Source organism: Mercenaria mercenaria, chromosome 18 (assembly GCF_021730395.1).
Source record: "Mercenaria mercenaria strain notata chromosome 18, MADL_Memer_1, whole genome shotgun sequence".
Lineage (NCBI taxonomy): Eukaryota > Metazoa > Mollusca > Bivalvia > Venerida > Veneridae > Mercenaria > Mercenaria mercenaria.
In genome coordinates, this window is record NC_069378.1 from 49,436,863 (window position 1) to 49,445,587 (window position 8,725).

At 36.7% G+C, this 8,725-nt stretch overlaps 1 long non-coding RNA gene across 1 annotated transcript; it reads left to right on the forward strand.

The window, feature by feature from the left end:
- The first annotated feature begins 214 nt into the window (after positions 1–214).
- LOC128550458 (uncharacterized) lies at positions 215–6,832 on the forward strand. Its single transcript, XR_008368303.1, has 2 exons — positions 215–874; positions 6,661–6,832. It is a non-coding gene; the product is annotated as an uncharacterized LOC128550458 (long non-coding RNA).
- Positions 6,833–8,725: the final 1,893 nt, after the last annotated feature.

Below are 8,725 nucleotides of genomic sequence, written 5' to 3' on the forward strand. Positions count from 1 at the left end.
TGACATTAGTATGGCAGTATGCATATATAAAAAATAATATGAAACAAGGCACTGCCTCAATAGGGATTTAAATGTATATCTGGTAATAAAAAATACTGCCCATGCTTGTACTGATGCGCAAGACATTGAGGTTCGGACAAGTTATATGGACGCTTATTACGCACAAGGAAAAAGCGTATTCTTCCAAAAATCCGAAGTCAGACGCTCTGTGCACGTGTCCGAAGAACACTTTTTTTAATTCCTTCGATAGATATCTCATTCAGTATATACCGTATGTTACTGTAAAGGGATCGATCCGGATTTTCGTCGCTCCGGTTGGATCGATTCCCCATTTATTATTTTCTAGTTTCAACACCTTAATGCGCATCGACCACTTCGATGACAGGAGGCCGTGGGTTGATCCCCGGCCACAAAAGACGTGGAAATGGTACCCGTAGTTCTCTTGCTTGGCGCTTAGCATTAAAAGGGAAACTGGCCTCATTCTCTCATACCATCTTGGCGGTGGATTCAATCAGGAATGAGGTGTCGAGAGTGATTAATGTAAGTTGTATGTTTTTATCTTTTTTCACACTAAACTTGTGTGTTAGCTAAAATATTGCATCTGATGTCCACACAATGAGAAATATTTAAGACAAATATTCCTTATACCGTATCAGTTAATTATTAGATTAATTAGATAAGAGTCTCAATGGACTTTAAAACCTTATCTATCATATGACGTAACAATGTAATAAAAATGTCATACACACTCTGTGGCTCATCTAACACCAGTCCGAACTGCGCAGGTCATAAATGCCCCGCTGTCATGACATAGCCACTTTAAATCGGATTAGTGCGAGAGAACATACAGACTCTGATTAAGGACTTAATGCAGGTTTGTAGTTTTTAACCGTTTGTTGCATATTCATTGTATTTTGAGAAGCTTTATAAACGTAGCAGAACGGAGAAACAGGATTAAAAAAGTACAGAACAGACATTTTATAGTATTTAACTTGAACATTAATTTTACAGTTCATCATCTATTGTGCTGTTTTTTAATCCGTTATGTGTGATTGTGCGTTCGGAATCATAATATACGGCCCATCTTGGGAAGAAGGTAGTTTACCGTTGCAACTCTTTAAATAATGCAGACATTTTACATTCTTCTTGTATTTTCACGAATAATTATCGACTATTTTCACAAACTTTTTAGAAATGAATATGTTGAAAAACATTCACCAGGCCCCAATTTCACAAGAAAAACTTAAGTAATTACATAGTTAAGTCTGTTATTTTAAGATTATGCTATTGCTGTTGTTATCTAATGTTGATTTTTTTTCTATACCAATGTACATATGTATTTATAGCTATTTAAATTAAACTATGGTTAGTAGTACTTGTCTCCATTACTTATTTCAGTCACGCAAATACGATATTTCTATTTAAGCACGAGATAACGAACTTTCAGAATTGTTGTGTTTTGATCTAGGAAATAGACATGTACGTGTCTGATAAAGATGAAAAAGTCAACACTGAAGATGCATAAAATGCAAAAACAAGCGTTTCAAATAACACACTTAGCTAAGCAATTACTTAAGTATTTTCGTGAAATTGGGACCTGAAGTGTTGCTTTAATGATATTTTTAAAGCTGCTATTTTTCTTTCGCCGAACATGTTTAGTTGATTCGTTATTGCTTTAAAAGAATAATTTTAGATACACCCTGGATATACATGCATATTTACATGTATATATATTTTAAAGATGAATTATACCTTGTCAAAATGGTAGATTCATGATAATCGAATTCATTGTACTTCGTGTAATTAAATGTTTCTTTGCCTCTACAAGTAAAATCTTCCTCCAGGTTTGAAGTACATAACCCTCTAAGGTATTTTAAAGTGAAAGAAGATGAAAAATATTAATATTTAACACAAACCACCTGTTGTAACCCTTTTCATCTGTCTTATGTTTTATTATTCGAAGTCTGCGAATTTGATAATTCTGTCATAATTTATGTAGCACGGCTGGTGTTTCCATTGTAACGCATTTTCTTTCACTTTTAAACAGCTACATTTTTATATAATTATGGTAACGGGGTTTTCGACGGCTTCAATGTCATTTTCTTTATAAGCTAATTGAAATATTTGCCGTTTAAACGGTTAAAAGTTAGCTTATGAATGAAAAATTAATGCTTAAATCACATGATTTCAAGATGACATCTATAAATTCTGCTTAATTTTGTTTGGTTAATAAACATAATATAAACGTGGTAGCGTCTGTGGCGGCATTGTAACGCAACAATGTCTTGTAGCGTTTCTGAGGTTATTTATTCATTATTTCGGCGGAATCAATTAAGAGAATCCACAAAAATAAATAAACAAACACATTTTGGTCATCGCAAATCCTTACGTTTGCTTCAGTTTTTTTTTTTTGTTTTTTTTTTTGGACAAAATTTATCAATTTAAATGCATTCGAACAGTGAGTAAACGTTTTTAAGTTCCCGATAAATTGTGATCATTTCAAGTGTGTGAAGTTGGCGAGAAGTTCGACATTCGACATTGAACATTCGATCTCAGAACGACATTGGACATTTGAAGCGTGAAGTTGGCAATAAGTTAAACTTTCGACATTGAACATTCGATCTCAGAATGACATTGGACTTTCGATACCAGAAAGACATTGGACATTCAGTTTTAGAACGACATTAGACATTCGAATCCAGAACGACATTGGACATTCAATTTTAGAACGACATTAGACATTCGAATCCAGAACGAAATTGGACATTCAATTTTAGAACGACATTGGACATTCGAATCCAGAACGACATTGGACATTCGATACCAGAACGACATTGGACATTCGATTTCAGAATGACATTGGACATTCGATTTCAGAACGACATTGGACATTCGATTTAAGAACGACATTGGACATTTGATACCAGATCGACATTGGACATTCGATTTCAGAACGACATTCGATACCAGAACGACATTCGACATTCGATTTCAGAACGACATTGGACATTCGAACCTAGAACGACATTGGACATTCGAACCTAGAACGATATAAACCCAAAACGACATTGGACATTCGAATCCAGAAAGACATTGGACACACGAACCCAGAACGACATTGGACATTCGAATAGAAAAAGACATTAGTAGTGTCAGTTGGCACCGATTCCTGAAAGTCTATGAGTGCTCCTGAAATTGTCTCAGACCATTTAAGATGATTTAAAAAGAAACAGGAACTACTTGGTTAGTGTTATCACTCCTGGCACCAGTTCTTGAAAGTCTGCGATTCCTCCTTATGTATCGAAGACCGTTCTGAATGGTTTGAAAGGACACGTGGATTGCTGAGTCGGTGTTTTCTATCTTGGCACCGATTCCTGAAAGTTTGCGAGTGCTCCTGAAAGTGTCGCAGACCATTCTAAATGATTGAAAAAGAAACATGGATTATTGTGACGATTTTTTCTCCCTTGGAACCGTTTCCTGAAAGTCTGCGAGTCCTCCTGAAAGTGTCGTAGACCATTCTAAATTACTTAAAAAGAAACATGGGCTATTTTGACGATGTTTTATCCCTTGGAACCGTTTCCTGAAAGTCTATGAGTGCTCATGGAAGTGTCGTAGACCATTCTAAATGATTGAAAAAGAAACACGGACTATTATGACGATGTTTTTCCCTTGGCACCGTTTCCTGAAAGTCTGCGAGTGCTCCTGAAAGTGTCGCAAACCATTCTAAATGATTAAAAAAGAAACATGGACTATTGTGACGATGTTTTCTCCCTTGGAACCGTATCCTGAAAATCTGCGAGTGCTCCTGTAAGTGTCGTAGACCATTCTAAATGATTGAAAAAGAAACACGGACTATTGTGATGATGTTTTCTCCCTTGGCACCGTTTGCTGAAAGTCTGAGAGTCCTCCTGAAAGTGTCGCAGACCATTCTAAATGATTGAAAAAGAAACACGGACTATTGTGACGATTTTTTCTCCCTTGGAACCGTTTCCTGAAAGTCTGCAAGTCCTCCTGAAAATGTCACAGACCGTTCTTAATGGGTTGAAATGATAGTTCTTGTTTCTTTTGGAAGTTCACAAGAACTATCATTTCAAGCCATTAAGAACGGTCTGTGACATTTTCAGGAGGACTCGAAGACTTTCAAGAACCGGTACCAAAAGAATTAACACTAACCAAGTAGTTCTTGTTTCATTTTTAATCATTAAAAACGGTCTGCGACACTTCAAGGAACACTCGCAGACTTTCAGGAATAGATGCAAAGGTAGAAAACAATGTCCCATTAGCCTCTGTATCAATTCAACCGATTATAAACGGTCTGTGACCCTTTCAGGAGGACTCTCAGACTTTCAGGAAACGGTGCCAAGGGAGAAAACATCGTCACAATAGTCCGTGTTTATTTTTCAATCATTTAGAATGGTCTACGACACTTTCAGGAGGACTCGCAGACTTTCAGGAAACGGTTGCAAGGGAGAAAAAATCGTAACTATAGTCCATGTTTCTTTTTCAATCATTTAGAATGGTCTGCGACACTTTCAGGAGCACTCACAAACTTTCAGGAATCGGTGCCAAGGTAGAAAACACCGACCCAGCAATCCACGTGTCCTTTCAAAAGATTCTGAACGGTCTTCGACAGATTAGGAGGACTCGCAGAGTTTCAAGAACTGGTGCCAGGAGTGATAACACTAACCAAGTAGTTCCTGTTACTTTTTAAATCATTTTAAACAGTCTGTGACACTTTCAGGAGCACTCATAGACTTTCAGGAATCGGTGTTAACTGACACTAAAAAGGTCGTTTTGGATTCGAATGTCCAATGTCGTTCTGGGTTCGTATCTCTAATGTCGTTCTGGATTCGAATGTCCAATGTCGTTGTAGGTTCGAATGTCCAATGTCGTTTTGGATTCGAATGTCCAATGTCGTTCTGGGTTCGTATGTCTAATGTCGTTCTGGATTCGAATGTCCAATGTCGTTCTGGGTTCGAATGTCCAATAACGTTTTGGATTCGAATGTCCAATGTCGTTCTGGGTTCGTATGTCTAATGTCGTTCTGTATTCGAATGTCCAATGTCGTTCTAGGTTCGAATGTCCAATGTCGTTTTGGATTCGAATGTCCAATGTCGTTCTGGGTTCGAATGTCCAATGTCATTCTATGCTCGAATGTCCAATGTCGTTCTGAAATCGAATGTCCAATGTCGTTCTGGTATCGAATGTCCAATGTCGTTCTGGAATCGAATGTCGAATGTCGTTCTAAAATCGAATGTCCAATGTCGATCTGGTATCGAATGTCGAATGTCGTTCTGAAATCGAATGTTCAATGTCGTTCTAGATGCGAATGTCCAATGTCGTTCTGATGTCGAATGTCGTTCTGATGTCGAATGTCGTTCTGAAATTGAATGTCCAATGTCGTTCTGAAATCGAATGTCGAATGTCGTTCTGGTATCGAATGTCGAATGTCGTTTTCAAATTGAATGTCCAATGTCGTTCTGAAATCGAATGTCAAATGTCGTTCTGGTATCGAATGTCGAATGTCGGTCTGAAATCGAATGTCCAATGTCGTTCTGAAATAGAATGTACAATGTCGTTCTGAAATCGAATGTCCAATGTCGTTCTTGTATCGAATGTCCAATGTCGTTCTGAAATCGAATGTCCAATGTCGATCTGGTATCGAATGTCGAATGTCGTTCTGAAATCAAATGTTCAATGTCGTTCTAGATGCGAATGTCCAATGTCGTTCTGATGTCGAATGTCCAATGTCGTTCTGAAATTGAATGTCCAATGTCGTTCTGAAATCGAATGTCCAATGTCGATCTAGTATCGAATGTCGAATGTCGTTCTGAAATCGAATGTTCAATGTCGTTCTAGATGCGAATGTCCAATGTCGTTCTGATGTCGAATGTCGTTCTGAAATTGAATGTCCAATGTCGTTCTGAAATCGAATGTCGAATGTCGTTCTGGAATCGAATGTCGAATGTCGTTTTCAAATTGAATGTCCAATGTCGTTCTGAAATCGAATGTCGAATGTCGTTCTGGTATCGAATGTCGAATGTCGGTCTGAAATCGAATGTCCAATGTCGTTCTGAAATAGAATGTACAATGTCGTTCTGAAATCGAATGTCCAATGTCGTTCTGGTATCGAATGTCCAATGTCGTTCTGAAATCGAATGTCCAATGTCGTTCTGAAATCGAATGTCCAATGTCGTTCTGAAATCGAATGTCGAATATAGATCTGGTATCAACTGTCCAATGTCGTTCTGGTATCGAATGTCGAATGTCGTTCTGAAATCGAATGTCAAATGTCGATCTGGTATTAAATGTCCAATGTCGTTTTGAAATCGAATGTTCAATGTCGTTCTGGATTCGAATGTCCAATGTCGTTCTGAAATCGAATGTCCAATGTCGATCTGGTATCGAATGTCGAATGTCCTTCTGAAATCGAATGTTCAATGTCGATCTGGTATCGAATGTCGAATGTCGTTCTGAAATCGAATGTCCAATGTCGTTCTGGTATCGAATGTCCAATGTCGTTCTGAGATCGAATGTTCAATGTCGAAATTTTAAATTATTGCCAACTTCACGCTTCAAATGTCCAATGTCGTTGTGAGATAGAATGTTCAATGTCGAATGTCGAACTTCTCGCCAACTTCACACACTTGATCATTTCAGGTATGTCGGTTCATAAAGACGCCTGATGTCGGGACGGTGAATGCACGTCTACAAGATAATGCGTAGTAAACAGATGGTAAACGTAATTTCCGGACACAGATGCGACTTGCAAGAATCAAAATCTTTAAATTATGGTTAGTACTATAAACATAGAGTGAATAATATGAAATAAGAAAGGTCTCAAAACGAGCTCAAAGAAATCAGATTTAGCTAAAAAATATACATGTCAGTTATATGTAACAAAGAAACTATTCACTACTCAAAAGAATTCGCGAGAATCTATTCACATATTTTCTTTCATTGTATCTATTTTTTCCACAACTTCGAATGGTTGTTGCATATATTTTTCTCCGACCTGAATGGCCTCTAGATACATAGGGGTCGCGGCTTCATGTCACTAAAGTTACTGTTTTAAGTAATAAACAGGAAATCATTACGTAACTGTTATGCAGTTGACTGATAATACATAGGTCACTTACGTAATCAAGACCCTAACTTTATTTCGAGAGTGTCCCCTAATTAGAGCGGATCATAAAATTTACTGAAGCATATGACTTTGATGAGGCAAAGAAAATCTCCTATATAAATGACCCCCCCCCCCCCCCCCCCCCCCCCCGCCCCTCCCACCAAATACCAGACTTTTTAATCCCCAATATACAAGATCCTGTCTGGTCCGGGAGACAATCAAAATCCCCTTGATCAAAATCCCCTACACTGAAAAATGACAGGGTGTTACAAAATCCCCTTCATACTTTTGCAGGGGGTATCATAATCCCCTCTGTGATTTTTACTTATTTCATCAAGTTCAAATACAACTATATACAACTTAAAAGTCTATTGCATAAAGCACCTAAATACAATGCCTTAAGCAAACATAATATAATTTGGAGCACTGATATCTATATATCTATAATGTTAATCACAGAGGGGATTATGATACCCCTTGCAAATGTGTAAAGGGGATTTTGTAACACCCAGTCATTTTTCAGTGGAGGGGATTTTGATCAAGGGGATTTTGATATACACTCGTCTGGTCCACTCTTATAAGTGTCCATAAAACCCCGGTAGACTTGACATGTAGCCTAATTATTGTCAGAGAATCATAAATTTATTGCCTACAGATAAAATGGTTATTTCCTGTGTTTTGCATTTTATTGATTGGAGTGTTTTTTTTTCTGAATGTACACAAAATCATTTTAATTGATAATATACTAATTTTGATTGCTCAGTCATGTTGAATAATTTCCCGGCCAATTAATTATAACACTTATAGCAAAGCAATTCTCACTCCTCAACAATAAAATAATTATTTAAAACTTAATATTTATTTAAAGAGAAATTACAAGTTTGTTTATTCAATGATTATGATCTTTTTATCAAAAGTAACAAAATAAAACCAGAAAAAGATAATTGCTGGATTTTATTAGATACTATTTAAAGAAGCGTTCAGTTGCATTTTAATAGATAAAAAAGGAATATGGACAGAAGGATTTTATATATTAAAATGCATAATTCCCCTTGGGTTGTCTAAATAATGTTTCTTTTATGTATAATAATTCCAGCAATAAAGATATATCATTGTTCAAAATACATATAATTTATTATTTCTAAAAGCTTTGTGCCTGAATGCATTTTTTATATTTTTGATAAAATACAGCAATGATGAGATGTAATTGTTAGAAAACTGGATTTATTTAAAATATGATAAAAACACTGTTGTATCTTATCACTTTGTTTATTTAGCCCTAATTCAATCAAGCTTTCTAAACTCGTTATAAAGGTGAGAACTGATTTGCTATAAAGGTGAGAAATATCACCTGCAATTTATTTACTGCACGGTAGCTATACAGTAGCTTATTATGATAAACAGAAGCAAGTCTATCAATGGTCCAGGCATGTGTATTGGCCATTACCACCAATACGCATACCTTATCATTCCCATAGGCCACATACCAGGCATACCAGAATCAGTGTCTTTAATGCCTTCGGTCAACAATGTCATAAAAAACGCACTCGGATTAAAAATATTGAGCCTCGCCATGCGAAAACCAACATAGTAGCTTTG